This window comes from Oncorhynchus tshawytscha, linkage group LG26 (assembly GCF_018296145.1).
Source record: "Oncorhynchus tshawytscha isolate Ot180627B linkage group LG26, Otsh_v2.0, whole genome shotgun sequence".
Lineage (NCBI taxonomy): Eukaryota > Metazoa > Chordata > Actinopteri > Salmoniformes > Salmonidae > Oncorhynchus > Oncorhynchus tshawytscha.
Window position 1 is genome coordinate 51,739,548 of NC_056454.1, and position 21,151 is coordinate 51,760,698.

Consider the following 21,151-nt stretch of genomic DNA (forward strand, 5'->3'; position numbering starts at 1 on the left):
CCTCCCTGTCTTCCTCTGTATCCTCCCTGTCTGTCTCTGTATCCTCCCTGTCTGTCTCTGTATCCTCCCTGTCTTCCTCTGTATCATCCTTGTCTTTTCTCTGTATCCTCCCTGTCTGTCTCTGTATCCTCCCTGTCTTTCTCGGTATCCTCCCTGTCTGTCTCTGTATCATCCTTGTCTTTTCTCTGTATCCTCCCTGTCTGACTCTGTATCCTCCCTGTCTTTTCTCTCTCTACATCTATTCTCTCTGTGGTTCAGACAGTGGTGTTAGGGCCTCTCATAGCCCAACATGCTGTGTACCACTCTCTTCCAGAGAGGAGGGAGTAGGAGCAGGGACAGGCAGTGGCCGCCTTAGCCCAACCCCCTCTTAGTCTCATCTTCCTGCTGTCCTCAACCCAAATGACAGGCCTGCTAACCACAGGGAGCTAATTGTAGCACAGTTTGGAGCCTCTAATCGCTGGCTGGGTGCGTTTTCACTCTCTCTCGCTCTCTCTCTAGGGAGGAGAGAAGCCGTTATTATATGTCTTTATAGGTCTATGGGAGGAACTCATCTGTCCAGGAATAAACCAGGAGAGAACGAAGAACATTTGTTTTGAGTTTGGGAGGAGTGGAGAGAAGATTCAAAATATATTTTAGTAGAGCGCTAAGAATCTCTCTGGGGGGGGGAAGGAATGAATGCCCTGCCCTGCCCACAACTCACCAAAGTAGAGTTCGCTGAAGAGGCGTGGTTGATGTCCTCATCTCACAGCACCATTTAATTCCCTGATGTCCTCATCTCACAGCACCATTTAATCCCTGTTGTCCTCATCTACTGACCCTGTATATAGTCACTGTCCCTGTATATAGCTACTGTCCCTCTATATAACTACTGACCCTGTATATAACTACTGACCCTGTATATAGCTACTGTCCCTGTATATAACTACTGACCCTCTATATAGTTACTGTCCCTGTATATAACTACTGTCCCTGTATATAACTACTGACCCTGTATATAGTTACTGACCCTGTATATAACTACTGACCCTGTATATAACTACTGACCCTGGAACAGACCCTGTATATAACTACTGCGTGTCACGCCAGCCCAGGTCATAGTAGGATCAAAGTGCTACTGTAGGGGTCTCCTACTGCCTCAGTGGGCCACACAGCCTGACACTGCCACATCACAAGACCTCAGACCCAACTAGGGGAGGGAAATTATCCATAACAAAAAAAGAAAATCATTTTCAGAGGATTTAAGATCTGGAGCAGAGGTCTCCAATATTTATATGAAAGGATTGTTTGTCAGGGCAGAGATTATACTTCCATAGAGGGAGCTAGAAAGCTATGAGACGGGAACACTGACTAAACAAACTGACACACACACACACACTGACTAAACAAGCTGACACACACACACACTGACTAAACACTGACAGAAACGAGCTGACATACACACACACACACTGACTAAACAGACAAACACACACACACACACACACACACACACACACACACACACACACACACACACTGACTAAACGAGCTGACACACACTCTGACCACCAGAGGGCGGTAAAAACATCAGTATGTTCCTAAGACACACATTACAATCCAAATCTATTCTATTATGACGCTTTCATCACTTTAATAACAAACAATCCCATACAGCAAAAGATGTAGCCAAGTACCCTCGGTAGGGGTTGACGACAAGGATAACAACTAGAGTCTAGATTGAGATGCATGATGAAGGTGCTTTGAGAAGGTTTCGACACCGGGGTGGAGTCGGTAGCTAGGTGTGACTGGAATCCGAGGTTACCATGGAAATGTAGGGTTCCACGCTGTGCCTGTTGGAGCTGAATGAACGGGACTGACATGCGATGCCTTGAGGCCTTAATAGCTTCCTTTATATCTATCTACCCAGAACTCCCAATGTCTCAGCCACTAAGCACTCCACCACATGCTAAAATACAACTAACATTACCATGTGTGTGTTTCAGATGGAGCAGCTGTCAGACGAGGAGCTTGACCATACAGAGGGAGGAGGAGAGGAGGAGGACAGTGATAAAGAAGATCAGGATCTAGACCAGATGTTTGGAGCCTGGCTGGGAGAGCTGGATAAACTCACACAGGTAACTAACCCTATCCCTGGCTGGGAGAGCTGGATAAACTCACTCGACTAGCACAGGTCGGCTCATCGCGTCCCGCACAGGTCGGCTCAACGCGTCCCGCACAGGTCGGCTCACCGCGCCCCGCACAGGTCGGCTCACCGCGCCCCGCACAGGTCGGCTCACCGCGCCCCGCACAGGTCGGCTCACCGCGCCCCGCACAGGTCGGCTCACCGCGCCCCGCACAGGTCGGCTCACCGCGCCCCGCACAGGTCGGCTCACCGCGCCCCGCACAGGTCGGCTCACCGCGCCCCGCACAGGTCGGCTCACCGCGCCCCGCACAGGTCGGCTCACCGCGCCCCGCACAGGTCGGCTCACCGCGCCCGCACAGGTCGGCTCAATGTTAGTTATGCAAAATACATTTGGTTGGTCACCGCGCCCCGTATTTACAAATGATTTATATTGTATTTGCACAGGTCGGCTCACCGCGCCCCGCACAGGTCGGCTAGAAATGTTAGTTATGATTTCCAAAATACATTTGGTTGGTTATGTATGACCTTTATTCTGTATTTACTAAACTGATTTATATTGTATTTGTATTATTCCAAGTCACCATTATATACACCACCAGGTCACCATTATATATATATATATATAATACACCACCAGGTCCCATTATATATATATATACACCACCAGGTCACCATTATATATATATATACACCACCAGGTCACCATTATATATATATATATATACACCACCAGGTCACCATATATATATATATATACACCACCAGGTCACCATTATATATATATACACCACCAGGTCACCATTATATATATACACCACCAGGTCACCATTATATATATACACCACCAGGTCACCATTATATATATACACCACCAGGTCACCATTATATATATACACCACCAGGTCACCATTATATATATATATACACCACCAGGTCACCATAATATATATACACCACCAGGTCACCATAATATATATACACCACCAGGTCACCATTATATATATACCACCAGGTATATATATATACACCACCAGGTCACCATTATATATATATATATATATACACCACCAGGTCACCATTATATATATATATATACACCACCAGGTCACCATAACATATAGGTATATATATATATACACCACCAGGTCACCATATATATATACACCACCAGGTCACCATATATATATATACCACCAGGTCACCATATATATATACCACCAGGTCACCATATATATATATCACCACCAGGTCACCATATATATATATATACACCACCAGGTCACCATTATATATATATACACCACCAGGTCACCATATATAGGTCACCAGGTCACCATTATATATATACACCACCAGGTCACCATTATATATATACACCACCAGGTCACCAGGTTATATATATATACACCACCAGGTCACCATTATATATATATATACACCACCATATATATATATACACCACCAGGTCACCATAATATATATAGGTATATATATATATACACCACCAGGTCACCATAATATATATATATATACACCACCAGGTCACATAATATATATATACCAGGTACCATATATATATACACCACCAGGTCACCATAACATATATACACCACCAGGTCCCCATTATATATATATATATATATACACCACCAGGTCCCCATTATATATATATATATACACCACCAGGTCACCATAACATATATACACCACCAGGTCCCCATTATATATACCACCAGGTGACCATTATATACACCACCAGGTCACTGATATATAGCCCTGTTTGGACGGGATTAGGGGGAGCTCAGGTAATGTAATTATGTGCACGAGCACAAACCACCACATCAGTAATTTTTACTTAGCAGGAAGGTTATTAACCCAACTCGAAGGTTCTCTGATAATACTCCTCCATTGTGAATCGTCATCCCTGTGTTATGAGGGATATTACAGAGTTTAACAGGTACTGGGCCCAGTTTGGGTCAGAACATGGGAACAAATTGATGCTTAAAACAAAGTGCTATGCAGATTAACTGTTTTGTTGTCACAGATCAACTTTCCTCGTACCATTCTTCTCTTTTGAAAGATGAAGGGCCTCCAGGCTTCCGTCATAATGGGACATTTTGAATGATGGGCAGTTTGGTCAAACTCATCCGTCCGAATCGTCCATACTAGCCCACATTCTGTAGTAATACTAGCCCACATTCTGTAGTAATACTAGCCCACATTCTGTAGTAATACTAGCCCACATTCTATAGTAATACTAGCCCACATTCTATAGTAATACTAGCCCACATTCTATAGTAATACTAGCCCACATTCTATAGTAATACTAGCCCACATTCTATAGTAATACTAGGTCACATTCTGTAGTAATACTAGCCCACATTCTATAGTAATACTAGCCCACATTCTATAGTAATACTAGTCCCACATTCTATAGTAATACTAGCCCACATTCTGTAGTAATACTAGCCCACATTCTGTAGTAATACTAGCCCACATTCTATAGTAATACTAGCCCACATTCTGTAGTAATACTAGCCCACATTCTGTAGTAATACTAGCCCACATTCTATAGTAATACTAGCCCACATTCTGTAGTAATACTAGCCCACATTCTATAGTAATACTAGCCCACATTCTGTAGTAATACTAGCCCACATTCTGTAGTAATATAGCCCACATTCTGTAGTAATACTAGCCCACATTCTGCAGTAATACTAATACTAGCCCACATTCTATAGTAATACTAGCCCACATTCTATAGTAATACTAGCCCACATTCTATAGTAATACTAGCCCACATTCTGCAGTAATACTAGCCCACATTCTGTAGTAATACTAGCCCACATTCTGCAACAAATACTAGCCCACATTCTGTAGTAATACTAGCCCACATTCTGTAGTAATATAGCCCACATTCTGCAGTAATACTAGCCCACATTCTGTAGTAATACTAGCCCACATTCTATTGTAATACTAGCCCACATTCTGTAGTAATACTAGCCCACATTCTGTAGTAATACTAGCCCACATTCTGTAGTAATACTAGCCCACATTCTGTAGTAATACTAGCCCACATTCTATAGTAATACTAGCCCACATTCTATAGTAATACTAGCCCACATTCTATAGTAATACTAGCCCACATTCTATAGTAATACTAGCCCACATTCTGCAGTAATACTAGCCCACATTCTGTAGTAATACTAGCCCACATTCTGCAGTAATACTAGCCCACATTCTGTAGTAATACTAGCCCACATTCTGTAGTAATACTAGCCCACATTCTGCAGTAATACTAGCCCACATTCTGTAGTAATACTAGCCCACATTCTGCAGTAATACTAGCCCACATTCTGTAGTAATACTAGCCCACATTCTGTAGTAATACTAGCCCACATTCTGCAGTAATACTAGCCCACATTCTGTAGTAATACTAGCCCACATTCTGTAGTAATACTAGCCCACATTCTGCAGTAATACTAGCCCACATTCTGTAGTAATACTAGCCCACATTCTGCAGTAATACTAGCCCACATTCTGCAGTAATACTAGCCCACATTCTGTAGTAATACTAGCCCACATTCTGTAGTAATACTAGCCCACATTCTGCAGTAATACTAGCCCACATTCTGTAGTAATACTAGCCCACATTCTATAGTAATACTAGCCCACATTCTGTAGTAATACTAGCCCACATTCTGCAGTAATACTAGCCCACATTCTGCAGTAATACTAGCCCACATTCTGCAGTAATACTAGCCCACATTCTGCAGTAATACTAGCCCACATTCTGCAGTAATACTAGCCCACATTCTATAGTAATACTAGCCCACATTCTATAGTAATACTAGCCCACATTCTGCAGTAATACTAGCCCACATTCTGCAGTAATACTAGCCCACATTCTGTAGTAATACTAGCCCACATTCTGCAGTAATACTAGCCCACATTCTGCAGTAATACTAGCCCACATTCTGCAGTAATACTAGCTCACATTCTGCAGTAATACTAGCCCACATTCTGCAGTAATACTAGCTCACATTCTACAGTAATACTAGCCCACATTCTGCAGTAATACTAGCCCATATTCTATTGTAATACTAGCCCATATTCTATAGTAATACTAGCCCACATTCTATAGTAATACTAGCCCATATTCTATAGTAATACTAGCCCATATTCTATAGTAATACTAGCCCATATTCTATAGTAATACTAGCCCACAGTCTATAGTAATACTAGCCCACAGTCTATAGTAATACTAGCCCACATTCTGCAGTACTACTAGCCCACATTCTATAGTAATACTAGCCCACATTCTGCAGTAATACTAGCCCACATTCTGCAGTAATACTAGCCCACATTCTGCAGTAATACTAGCCCACATTCTGCAGTAATACTAGCCCACATTCTGCAGTAATACTAGCCCACATTATGCAGTAATACTAGCCCACATTCTGCAGTAATACTAGCTCACATTCTGCAGTAATACTAGCCCACATTCTGCAGTAATACTAGCCCACATTCTGCAGTAATACTAGCCCACATTCTATAGTAATACTAGCCCACATTCTATAGTAATACTAGCCCATATTCTATAGTAATACTAGCCCATATTCTATAGTAATACTAGCCCATATTCTATAGTAATACTAGCCCATATTCTATAGTAATACTAGCCCACATTCTATAGTAATACTAGCCCATATTCTATAGTAATACTAGCCCATATTCTATAGTAATACTAGCCCACATTCTGCAGTAATACTAGCCCACATTCTATAGTAATACTAGCCCACATTCTATAGTAATACTTAATATGAGGGTTTCAGCAGTATTTTACTATGTGTTTGTTGTCAATGATTTGGCGTCAAACTGGTGGCAGTTGTCAAAACAGTCAATAGGTGGAAGAGTTGCATCGTTAACTGAAATTAATACCAATGTTTATTTTTTTAAATTCATTTGGCTATTTTCTCTTGAACCATATCAACTAGAAACTCATAGATAATATGGACACAGATATAATACATGAATACTATGTAATAATACAAAATTAAGTTATTCAAGTATAAATTACCAAAGTTATGGTAGATTACCATAGATTTTCTGTTAATTACCGAATTACTGAAGATTCCGGTAATTACTTTGGTTAATTACCTGTAGCTTTGCAACCCGAACCACGATAACCAGTATATTAATGTAATATTTGACATATTTAACAGAAATAACCGTAACCAAACATTCTAGATTACCGGGGAAATATGGGCATTAACCGTAACTTTAATCCTGAATTAATGTGGAATTGATAAACATTGACAGAGGGCAAACAATTGACAGATGTCAGTGAGCTAGTAGAGAAGACGTCCATTCACGATTCCTCTGTCCCCTGTACAGAGTCTCGATGATGGCTTCACAGAGACTGTAAAGAAGGCCCCTCAGAAAGCCCCTCTCAGACAGGAGACCAACATGGCTAACTTCTGCAACCGCTTCTCCATGTACAATATCAACGGTAAATAGAAGTTTTATATATATATACACACACACACAAACACACAGAATACTTTCTGAAATCACTGTGTGTGTGTACATACATACATACATACATACATACACACATACACACACACACACATACACACACATACACACACACACACACACACACACATACATACATATACTACCGGTCAAAAGTTTTAGAACACCTACTCATTTCAAGGGTTTTTATTTTATTTTTACTATTTTCTGCATTGTAGAATATTAGTGAAGACATCAAAACTATGAAATCATGGAATCATGTCGTAACCAAAAAAGTGTTAAACAAATATATTTTAGATTAGATTCTTCAAATAGCCCCCCTTTACCTTGATGACCGCATTGCACACTCTTGGCATTGTCTCAACCAGCTCCATGAGGTAGTCACCTGGAATGCATTTCAATTAACAGGTGTGCCTTAAGTTCATTTGTGGAATTTCTTTCCTCAACGCATTTGAGCCAATCAGTTGTGTTGTGACAAGGTAGGGATGGTAAACAGAAGACGGCCCTATTTGGTAAAAGTCCAAGTTCGTATTATGGCAAGAACATTTCAGATAATCAAAGAGAAACGACAATCCATCATTACTTTAAGATAAGAAGGTCAGTCAATACGGAACATTTCAAGAACTTTGAAAGTTTCTTCAAGTGCAGTCGCAGAAACCATCTAGTGCTATGATGAAACTGGCTTTCATGAGGACCGCCACAGGAAAGGAAGACCCAGAGTTACCTCTGCTGCAGAGGATAAGTTCATTAGAGTTAACTGGCTCTCATGAGGACCGCCATAGGAAAGGAAGACCCAGAGTTACCTCTGCTGCAGATGATCAGTTCATTAGAGTTACTAGCCTCAGATTGCAGCCAAAATAAATGCTTCACAGAGTTCAAGTAACAGACATCTCAACATCAACTGTTCAAAGGAGTCTGCTTGAATCAGGCCTTCATGGTTGAATTGCTGCAAAGAAACCGCTACTGAAGGACACCAATAAGAAGAAGAGACTTGCTTGGGCCAATAAACATGAACAATGGACCTTAGACCAGTGGCAATCTGTCCTTTGGTCTGATGAGTCCACAGCATTCTGCAGCGATACACCATCCCATCTGGTTTGCGCTTAGTGGGACATTCATTTGTTTTTCAACAGGACAATGACCTAACACACCGTCAGGCTGTGTAAGGGCTATTTGACCAAGGAGAGTGATGGAGTGCTGCATCAGATGACCTGGCCTACACAATCACCCGACCTCAAACCAACTGAGATGAGTTGGTTTGAGGTCGGGTGCTCAGCATATGTGGGATCTCCTTGAAGACTGTTGGAAAAGCATTCCTCATGAAGCTGGTTGAGAGAATGCCAAAAGTGTGCAAAGCTATCAACAAGGCAAAGGGTTGGCTACTTTTTGAAGAATCTCAAAATATAAAAGATTTTGATTTGTTTAACACTTTTTTTGTTGGTATTTTTTAAATAGTTTTTGATGTCTTCACTATTATTCTACAATGTAGAAAATAGTCAAAATAAAGAAACCCTTGAATGAGTAGGTGTGTCCAAACTTTTGACTGTTACTGTATGTGCACACACGGTACAAGTCAATAGTTTGGACACACCTTGTGTGTGTGTGTGTATCAGTGATGACATCAGCTGTGGTCCCCCAGGGGTCCATTCCTGGTTCTATTTTGTTCTCCCTTTGTATGCTAGGCAAAATCATTAGTGAAAGTCTGTAGCTGAACAAGACCAATGACTGTGTTGATGTAGATGTTTCCTCTTCTTCCAGAGGCTCTAAACCAGGGTGGAGACGGTGTCGACCTGGATTCCCTGATGGCAGACCTGTGTTCCATAGAGCAGGAGCTGACCACCACCGGCAAGCCAAACGCCAAGCTCCGCCAAAAACCCACCGCCGGGCACAGCAGCAAGGGGCACGGTGGAGCTGGAGGGAGTGGAGGAGGCACCTCCAGCAGCGGGGACAGTACCTCCTCCAGTACCCGGGCCTCACCGGCCTCTACGGTGGCAGCTCGCCACGGGCGCCCCATGGCTTCCAACCTGTCCCTGGATGATATCACGGCCCAGCTGGAGCAGGCGTCTCTCAGTATGGACGAGGCTGCTAGACAGAGCTCCCACTCCCTGGCCAGCGCCTCTTCCAGCTCCACCTACTCCACCATGCGGAGGCCCGCCTCCCACCATCACACACACCGCCGGACAGGCTCGGTGGGGACGGTCAGCGAACACGAGGTCCGGTCTTTCTCCCTCTCGTCTCGGTCGTCGGTGAACTCCGCTTCGGCCAGCAGCATGGATTCTCTGGATAGGCCCTCGGAACAGGACGGGGCCACTCCTACACAACAGGGACCCAATCAGGCCCCCCCAGGCAACACCGAGGTAGGCTGCACACACCCTAAATCTAATCAATACACACTAAATAAGTACTGGTTTACCCCATTGCTTTTCTATCTAGTGATACATTTACAGGTTAACCTCACTGCTTTACGGCTCGAAGGACCATGACAGAAATGAAGCTACTTTAACTATACTAGTGGTATAGGGTTATGAAGTAGCTTGACAACATGCGGCTGTTAGATGAACTCATTTCCCTTTGGGGATTAATATGGTCCATCTCACAGAGCCGTGTGGTACAGGTGTGGAGAGTGTGTGATCACTGCCGTGGAAAGGAGATGTTTCCATTCAATGAAATATGCAGATTTTCCCACGAGAGATGTTTCCTTCAAATTTTACTTTTTGTGGATAAAAGGTTTTGTTCGTGATGAAAACCACTTTTGCGCTTACCAATTTATTTTTTATTTTTTAACAATCCGTGGGACAGTGGAGTGGCCATGTGCTGAATGCAGGGACAGTAGAGTGGCCATGTGCTGAATGTCGAGACAGTGGAGTGGCCATGTGCTGAATGCAGGGACAGTAGAGTGGCCATGTGCTGAATGTCGAGACAGTGGAGTGGTCATGTGCTGAATGCAGGGACAGTGGAGTGGCCATGTGCTGAATGTAGAGACAGTGGAGTGGCCATGTGCTGAATGTAGAGACAGTGGAGTGGCCATGTGCTGAATGTAGAGACAGTGGAGTGGCCATGTGCTGAATGTAGAGACAGTGGGAGTGGCCATGTGCTGAATGTAGAGACAGTGGAGTGGCCATGTGCTGAATGTAGAGACAGTGGAGTGGCCATGTGCTGAATGTAGAGACAGTGGAGTGGCCATGTGCTGAATGTCGAGACAGTGGAGTGGTCATGTGCTGAATGTAGAGACAGTGGAGTGGCCATGTGCTGAATCTAGAGACAGTGGGGGAGTGGTCATGTGCTGAATGTAGAGACAGTGGAGTGGCCATGTGCTGAATCTAGAGACAGTGGGAGAATGGCCATGTGCTGAATGTAGAGACAGTGGAGTGTCCATGTGCTGAATGTAGAGACAGTGGAGTGGCCATGTGCTGAATGTAGAGACAGTGGAGTGGCCATGTGCTGAATGTCGAGACAGTGGAGTGGTCATGTGCTGAATGTAGAGACAGTGGAGTGGCCATGTGCTGAATCTAGAGACAGGGGGAGTGGTCATGTGCTGAATGTAGAGACAGTACAGTGGTCATGTGCTGAATGTAGAGACAGTACAGTGGTCATGTCCTGAATGCGTGGACAGTGCGAGTGGTCATGTGCCGAATGCAGGGACAGCACAGATATTCCTGTAAAATTTGGAAATAAATCTGCACCTCTTGAATGTTGAGTTATTTGACAAAAGGTAAGTGTCATAGAAACTGCAGAATTGGATCTTTCTGATACGATATAGAAATCTCAATGTTTTACCTGCATGTGACTCTTCTGGAGGATTTGATACAGGGACGCTGCTTTCCATGCATCCGTCAATGTACATGAAGAGATGGGGAGCACCTTGTAAATCTGACCACTGATAACGTTGTCATCGGACTACTGTCAATTTAATCTCGTTTTTAGGCTGTCTTATTATGTGTGAAATTAGTTTCATTTCCCCCTCGCTCGTCAACTTGGATCGAGTCAAGGATATTTTTAGCTCTATAAGCCTACTGTAGCATGTTTTAGTTTCTTTTACAATAAATGTGATTCGTAATAGAGATATATGTTAAATAAAACAGTCACTTAACAGATTCGTTTTTACAAATTAAAACATGAAAAAGAACGGTATCAACCCGCAAGGCGCACGGTCAAATTATTAACATGAGGACTAACGCTGGCAGAACACACTCACCTTTACTCTGTTGTTCTGAATTCAAATCATCCTCTTCAACCTCCTCGTCATGTTGTTGCCAGAGAATTTCTATACCATAAGCCGCCTCAAATGTTGCTTTAGAGAATTTTTGCAGTACTCACAACCGCATATGACATGTAACCGTGCCAGCCCAGGACATCTGGCTTCTTCTCCAACCGTGCCAGCCCAGGACATCTGGCTTCTTCTCCTAACCGTGCCAGCCCAGGACATCTGGCTTCTTCTCCTAACCGTTCCAGCCCAGGACATCTGGCTTCTTCTCCTAACCGTGCCAGCCCAGGACACCTGGCTTCTTCTCCTAACCGTGCCAGCCCAGGACATCTGGCTTCTTCTCCTAACCGTGCCAGCCCAGGACATCTGGCTTCTTCTCCTAACCATGCCAGCCCAGGACATCTGGCTTCTTTTCATAACCGTGCCAGCCCAGGACATCTGGCTTCTTCTCCTAACCGTGCCAGCCCAAGACATCTGGCTTCTTTTCCTAACCGTTCCAGCCCAGGACATCTGGCTTCTTCTCCTAACCGTTCCAGCCCAGGACATCTGGCTTCTTCACCTGACCGTTCCATACCAGGACATCTGGCTTCTTCTCCTAGGGGGATTGTCTGAGACCAGCCATCCGGACACCTGATGAAACTGGCTTTGCAAAACCAAAGAATTTCTATCTCAGAGAAGCTCACAGAGAAGCTCATATGCCAGTTCATCGTCCTCTCCAGGATCTAGATAATACTCAGCCTAGTATATTTTAGAAGTGTGAAGCCTATAGTTGTTGAAGCCAATTACAACAATGTCGATTGTCACTCCAAACATATTGAGGTGGTTAGAGGAGGTAGCCTAGTGGTTAGAGGAGGCGGGTAGCCTAGTGGTTAGAGGAGGCGGGTAGCCTAGTGGTTAGAGGAGGCGGGTAGCCTAGTGGTTAGAGGAGGCGAGTAGCCTAGTGGTTAGAGGAGGCGAGTAGCCTAGTGGGTAGAGGAGGCAGGTAGCCTAGTGGGTAGAGGAGGCAGGTAGCCTGGTGGTTAGAGGAGGCGGGTAGCCTGGTGGTTAGAGGAGGCGGGTAGCCTGGTGGTTAGAGGAGGCGGGTAGCCTGGTGGTTAGAGGAGGCGGGTAGCCTGGTGGTTAGAGCGTTGGACTAGTAACCAAAAGGTTGCAAGTTGAAATCCCCCCCAAAATATCTGTAGTTCTGTCCCTGAACGAGGCAGTTAACCCACTGTTCCTAGTCTGTCATTGAAAATAAGAATTTGTTCTTAACTGACTTGCCTAGTTAAATAAAGGTAAAAAATAAATAAATCGTCCACGTACAATGCATTTATTAATTCTAAACTCCACCCTTTCGTACCACCAGCTGTTGCACTCATAATTTCCGCTGTGAAAATAGCTAAAAGTATTTGCCACGTCTCCGGACCTGTAGTGCAAAGATTTACTGTTCCGTTAGAGCAACAAGATTACCATTTCTGAGTTTGATTTGTTAATATCGAGCCTTAGGTCTGTTGCTGGATAACAACAGATTGAGTTAAATTAACAATGACACACTGTTATTTTATTCCACTACTGTGTTACAATGGTTCTGATCTACTTCTTTCTGATTCTGATCATTTTGCTTCTTTTTTCTTGGATCAGATTTTTCTATGCTTTCACAACTGATATCAAATGCACAATTTGTTCATTGCCAATCACTGATTTCACTAATGTTCCTTGTCTCTTCTTCTTCTTCTCTCCGTTCTGCAACAAGCACTCGTATCTGGACAGGGAAACATCCCTGATTCTGAAAAATATAGCCGGAAAACCCTCTCACTTGCTGACCAAGGTGACTGTCTTTCTCCTTCGCTTGTCTCTTCGTCCTGCATGCAAATCAAGCTATTCTCTCATTGGTGTCTTATTAGCCACACCCTCCATGCAACAATGAAACCCCTCCCTCACGTGATGTCATACCCTCTGGTTGTTTAATAGATGGAGTTTTATTTTCTATAAGATATTTCTTTCTATACACTAGAATTTCCTAGAAGTTCCAAAACTTTTTCACTTGGGGTCCCCCTTCCAGCATTGAGAAACATCTCGCCTGACCCCTGACCCCACCTCATCTATTTCTATTTGAACAAGCGTGACACAAACTGTTCACATCCATCGTGTTGGTGGAGAGAACAACATTTGGCAGTTTTAAAGCTCATTTTCTTGCGATTTGATTCATTTTGCCATGTCTAATGTGTTTTCAACTCTCTAAGGGCTAAAAACTTGTAACATGTTTATAAATATCTCTCTAAGGTCTGTAATGGCTGACAAGAGGAACTGATGATGTAATACCTCATTTAGAAAATTGCACCTTGTGCATTCTACTATTACACCCTTCAGGAAGTACATTTTTAAAGCCGGATTGAGTTCCTTTTAATATAAAACACCTGGGGATGAGGACCCCCGGCTATAGAGTAGGATTATACAGTGTCTCTAGACGAGTTATTATAATGTGATAGTGTAGTGATGACCTCTACAGACCATGAGAGGGAGACGGTCATTTTCCCCAAGCATCCTCCTGCATGTTGCATGTTATCCCTCTCTTCTTCCCCTGTCGCACTCCTCATAATAGCTACCCCTCCTCTTCGTGATGGCTCCCCATCCTCCTCCTCTTCTTCCTGATGGCTCCCCATCCTTTAAGATGACTAAACTGCTTGGAAACATAGTATTTAGCTAAAGGTATGGAAATGGACACTCTGAACTCGACTGACCCAGCCTCCCAAACCAAGTCAACATGTTTCTGTCTGGACTGACCCAGCCTCCCAAACCAAGTCAACATGTCTGTCTGGACCCCAAACCAAGTCAACATGTCTGTCTAGACTGACCCAGCCTCCCAAACCAAGTCAACATGTCTGTCTGGACCCCAAACCAAGTCAACATGTGTCTGTCTAGACTGACCCAGCCTCCCAAACCAAGTCAACATGTCTGTCTAGACTGACCCAGCCTCCCAAACTAAGTCAATATGTCTGTCTGGACCCCAAACCAAGTCAACATGTCTCTGTCTGAATTGACCCAGCCTCCCAAACCAAGTCAATATGTGTCTGTCTGGACTGACCCAGCCTCCCAAACCAAGTCAACATGTGTCTGTCTAGACTGACCCAGCCTCCCAAACCAAGTCAATATGTCTGTCTGGACTGACCCAGCCTCCCAAACCAAGTCAATATGTGTCTGTCTAGACTGACCCAGACTCCCAAACCAAGTCAACATGTGTCTGTCTGGACTGACCCAGCCTCCCAAACCAAGTCAATATGTCTGTCTGGACCCCAAACCAAGTCAATATGTGTCTGTCTGGACTGACCCAGCCTCCCAAACCAAGTCAATATGTGTCTGTCTGGACTGACCCAGCCTCCCAAACCAAGTCAATATGTGTCTGTCTGGACTGACCCAGCCTCCCAAACCAAGTCAACATGTGTCTGTCTGGACTGACCCAGCCTCCCAAACCAAGTCAATATGTGTCTGTCTGGAGACCCAGCCTCCCAAACCAAGTCAATATGTCTGTCTGGACCCCAAACCAAGTCAATATGTGTCTGAGATGAAGCCTCCCAAACCAAGTCAATATGTGTCTGTCATGACCCAGCCTCCCAAACAAGTCAATAGAACCAGCCTCCCAAACCAAGTCAACATGTGTCTGTCTAGACTGACCCAGCCTCCCAAACCAAGTCAATATGTCTGTCTGGACCCCAAACCAAGTCAATATGTGTCTGTCTAGACTGACCCAGACTCCCAAACCAAGTCAACATGTCTGTCTGGACTGGAGATATGGAGATGAAGAACACATGGAAACAGAGAACCAGGATATGGAGATGTAGAACACATGGAAACAGAGAACCAGGATATGGAGATGAAGAACACATGGAAACAGAGAACCAGGATATGGAGATGTAGAACACATGGAAACAGAGAACCAGGATATGGAGATGTAGAACACATGGAAACAGAGAACCAGGATATGGAGATGTATATGATGATTTGGAGTTAAGTCAGTTGGACTAATAGGACTATAGAGTTTACGTAGGGTCACAGTTAACGTGTTTCAGGTAAGGTGTCAGAACAGAAGCATAGCCTGACTCCAGGTCAGTCCGTGCTCTATATCCAGTCCTGGTTCCATGTCAGTCCGTGCTCTATATCTGACTCCTGGCTCCAGATCAGTCCGTGCTCTATATCTGACTCCTGGCTCCAGATCAGTCCGTGCTATATATCTGACTCCTGGCTCCAGATCAGTCCGTGCTCTATATCTGACTCCTGGTTCCAGATCAGTCCGTGCTCTATATCTGACTCCTGGCTCCAGATCAGTCCGTGCTCTATATCCAACTCCTGGTTCCATGTCAGTCCGTGCTCTATATCTGACTCCGTGCTCTATATCCGACTCCTGGTTCCAGATCAGTCCGTGCTCTATATCTGACTCCTGGCTCCAGATCAGTCCGTGCTCTATATCCAACTCCTGGTTCCAGGTCAGTCTGTGCTCAATATCCGACTCCTGGTTCCAGGTCAGTCTGTGCTCTATATCCGACTCCTGGTTCCAGATCAGTCCTGGCTCTATAGCGGGGCTCCTGCTGTATGGTCATTGTCATGCCAAACAGTCTGGCCCCACCGCAATCTCCAAATGGGATCACTCATTTATATATCTATATTATTATTATTATAGTAGACTATGGTCAAAGTTGACATGTAACAGGGCAAGGGTCAGATATGGACAAAATATAATATTGCAATATTTTTACTGATCTAACAAACTTCGGTCAACATTTACAGTGCCGTCAACAGAAAATAGTGGTTACTTCTCAGAAGGTATTCAATTGTCAAGAGGATTAAAACAAGGTTGTCCACTATCGGCATATCTATTTATTATGGATTTTAAAATGTTAGCTATTAAAATCAGATCTAACAAATGTATCAAGGCATTAGAATACAGGGCTTAAAAACAGAGGCGCTGTATGCTGATAATTCACGTTTTCTTTTAAATCCACAATTTGCATCCCTGAACAGCCTCATAGAGGATCGAGATACTTTTTCTAAATTCTCTGGATTAAAACCAAATTATGATAAGTAAATAATAAGTAAATTATCCTACTCCAATACATTTTAATAGAAAGTTTGCAACCAAAAAAATCAGATCTTGCTACCGTGGAAAGGACCTTTCTATTTGTGGAGAGTAACTATACAACAGCACTAGTTCCTCCAGACTGTTCCTATACCATTACCAGTTCCTCCAGACAGTACAAGTTCCTCCAGACAGTACTAGTTCCTCCAGACTGTACTAGTTCCTCCAGACTGTACTAGTTCCTCCAGACTGTACTAGTTCCTCCAGACTGTACTAGTTCCTCCAGACAGTACTAGTTCCTCCAGACAGTAACTATACCAGTACTAGTTCCTCCAGACAGTACCTATACCAGTACTAGTACTCCAGACAGAACTAGTTCCTCCAGACAGTACCTATACCAGTACTAGTTCCTCCAGACAGTACTAGTTCCTCCAGGCAGTACTAGTTCCTCCAGACAGTACCTATACCAGTACTAGTTCCTCCAGGCAGTACTAGTTCCTCCAGACAGTACTGGTTCCTCCAGACAGTAACTATACCAGTACTAGTTCCTCCAGACAGTAACTATACCAGTACTAGTTCCTACAGACAGTAACTATACCAGTACTAGTTCCTCCAGACTGTACTAGTTCCTCCAGACAGTACTAGTTCCCCAGACAGTACTAGTTCCCCCAGACAGTACGAGTTCCTCCAGAAAGTACGAGTTCCTCCAGACGGTACTAGTTCCTCCAGACAGTTACTATACCAGTACTAGTTCCTCCAGACTGTACTAGTTCCTCCAGAAAGTACTAGTTCCTCCAGACGGTACTAGTTTCTCCAGACGGTACTAGTTCCTCTAGACGGTACTAGTTCCTCCAGACAGTAACTATACCAGTACTAGTTCCTCCAGACAGTAACTATACCAGTACTAGTTCCTCCAGACAGTAACTATACCAGTACTAGTTCCTCCAGACTGTACTAGTTCCTCCAGACAGTACTAGTTCCTCCAGACGGTACTAGTTCCTCCAGACGGTACTAGTTCCTCCAGACGGTACTAGTTCCTCCAGACGGTACTAGTTCCTCCAGACGGTACTAGTTCCTCCAGATGGTACTAGTTCCTCCAGACAGTAACTAGAACAGGACTAGTTCCTCCAGACAGTACTCTCGCTCCCTCACTCTCTCGCTCCCTCTCTCGCTCCCTCCCTCCCACTCTCGCTCCCTCCCTCCCACTCTCGCTCCCTCCCTCCCACTCTCGCTCCCTCCCTCCCACTCTCCCTCCCTCCCTCCCTCCCCTCTCCCTCCCTCCCACTCTCCCTCCCACTCTCACTCCCTCCCTCCCACTCTCGCTTCCTCCCTTGCTCCCTTACTCTCTCCACCTCAGTCATGTCTGAGAAGCTGTGGTGATCTTTTGTAATCGCTCCAAACAACAGGTCAGCATGGCTCTGACATTTATTTCCATAAATGCCGCAGGACTAGCACCTGCTGCCCCCCCAAACTCGGCCTAGAGAACTGTCTCTCTTCCCTCTCTCCCTCTCTCGTTCCCTCTCTCGTTCCCTCTCTCGTTCCCTCTCTCGGTCCCTTTCTCGTTCCCTCCCTCGTTCCCTCCCTCGTTCCGTCTCTCGTTCCCTCCCTCGTTCCGTCTCTCGTTCCCTCCCTTGCTCCAAGGTCGTTGTTTTGTTCTAATGATTTATTTTTATCTTAATAATAAACGTCTCTGAGAAGCTCAGTAGCTCAGCGGTTTATGAGTGTCAGTTCCTGGATCCAGAGAAGGACGTGACCAGACCTGTGATGCTGCATCCTGCCTCAGAGCTCCACCATGTCAGTGATACCTGACTGAGAAACAGCAGCCTGCCTCAGAGCTCCACCATGTCAGTGATACCTGACTGAGAAACAGCAGCCTACCTCCGAGCTCCACCATGTCAGTGATACCTGACTGAGAAACAGCAGCCTGCCTCAGAGCTCCACCATGTCAGTGATACCTGACTGAGAAACAGCAGTCGACAGACTCCATTCAGCCCTACTCTCCACCCATCCTCCCCTACTCTCCACCCATCCTCCCCTACTCTCCACCCATCCTCCCCTACTCTCCACCCATCCTCACATAAGCTCCACCCATCCTCCCCTCCACTCTTTCCACCCACCCATCCTCCCCCTACTCTCCACCCATCCTCCCCTAAGCTCCACCCTCCTCCCCTACTCTCTATCCATCCTCCACCCATCCTCCACCCATCCTCCCCACCTTAAGCTCCACCCATCCTCCCCCCTCCAAGCTCCACCCATCCTCCATTCCCTACTCTCCACCCATCCTCCCCTAAGCTCCACCCATCCTCCCCTACTCTCTATCCATCCTCCCCTACTCTCCACCCATCCTCCCCTACTTTCCACCCATCCTCCCCTACTCTCCACCCATCCTCCCCTACCTTCCAGCAGCCGACAGACTCCATGCAGTCGTATTAATATTCCACTTCTCCTCTGCATGGTGAGTCAGTCCAAAACATTACACGTTGCCCCAGCAACCCAGATACGAACGGAAAAAGACAACTTCAAAAAGAATTACGTACAGTAAATAGGTTGGAGAACTGTCTATCATGAGGCGCAGCCGTCTGACAGACTGACACCATTTAATGTTGTGACGGTCCCTCGTCACATTCAGTGTGTCTGATGTGAATGGTAATAAATCACATGGAATCTCCTCATGTAAAGCTCTTCCTGTCACCCCCCCCCCCTCCATTTATATTTATGTTAATGCCGCAGTTGCTAGGGCAGCCATGCAGAATGAGGGGGGGAGGGGGTTAGGGGTGCTGCTGATAAGAGGCTTGGGCCTTAATTCTCTCCCCTCCATCCTCCCCCCTCCCCTACACCTACCTGTCCCATTCCATCCTTCCCCTACACCCCACCTGTCCCCTCACTCAGTTATAAAATGGCATAGTTAAAACCACCAGGATCCCCTTGGTTAAAGGGTGGAACCGCCAGGATACCCTTGGTTAAAGGGTGGAACCGCCAGGATACCCTTGGTTAAAGGGTGGAACCGCCAGGATACCCTTGGTTAAAGGGTGGAACCGCCAGGATCCCCTTGGTTAAAGGGTGGAACCGCCAGGATCCCCTTGGTTAAAGGGTGGAACCGCCAGGATCCCCTTGGTTAAAGGGTGGAACCGCCAGGATCCCCTTGGTGAGGACAGTGCTGTCAGGGATTATGTTCTGATGGAGAGAGAGGGATAACAGTCTCTGTGTGTGTACGTGTTGGTACAGCCAGTCCCTCCACCCTCCCTCCATGTCAGATCCTCTCCTGTTCTCAGTTTCTGTCAGGACTCTCTGACAAGGTGCTTGTCTGAGTGGGCTGTCCCACTACAACAGGTTTTCAACCGGCTTGGAATAGATTCAGATGATCCGTCTTCTTATTAGTCTTATCGATGTCTGTGATTGGAAGCTCCTCATTTGGCAGTAAAAAGGACAGGAAGAGACTAACAGCCAGTTTAATAACTCCGGGACAGGAAGAGACTCAGGTTTGGTTTATTAACAGGACTCTCTGACAAGGTTTGTTTATTAACTGGGACAGGAAGAGACTAAAACATTGGTTTTCAACCGGGACAGGAAGAGACTCAGAGGATTGGTTTATTAGTCTTATCGGACAGAGAGACTAAAAGGATTGGTTTATTAAAAGGACAGGAAGAGACTAACAGGATTGGTTTAATAACTACGGGACAGAGAGACCAACAGGATTTGTATATTAACTATGGGACAGGAAGAGACTAACATGATTGGTTTAATAACTACGGGACAGGAAGAGACTAACAGGATTGGTTTATTAACTTCGGGACAGAGAGACTAACAGGATTGGTTTATTAACTACAGGACAGGAAGAGACTAACAGGATTAGTTTATTAACTACGGGACAGAGAGACTAACAGGATTGGTTTATTAACTACGGGACAGGAAGAGACTAACAGGATTGGTTTATTAACTACGGGACAGAGAGACTAACAGGATTGGTTTATTAACTACGGGACAGAGAGACTAACAGGATTGGTTTATTAACTACGGGACAGAGAGACTAACAGGATTGGTTTATTAATTACGGGACTTTGTTGTTGTTTTTTACTGTAAGAAATCCTGTCTGCTTCGGGTTGTTTGGAGGAAGTGCTTTGGACCTGAAAGGACTGAAAAGACTGCTGCTACAGATTATATTGCTACTTCACTTCCTGTGATATTCTTCTGACGGAGAATACAGATCCTGTAATCTACTGTGGGCACAATTGGT

At 44.9% G+C, this 21,151-nt stretch overlaps 1 pseudogene; it reads left to right on the forward strand.

The window, feature by feature from the left end:
- Positions 1-21,151, forward strand: part of LOC112235104 — a 130,201-nt pseudogene that overhangs the window by 71,182 nt on the left and 37,868 nt on the right.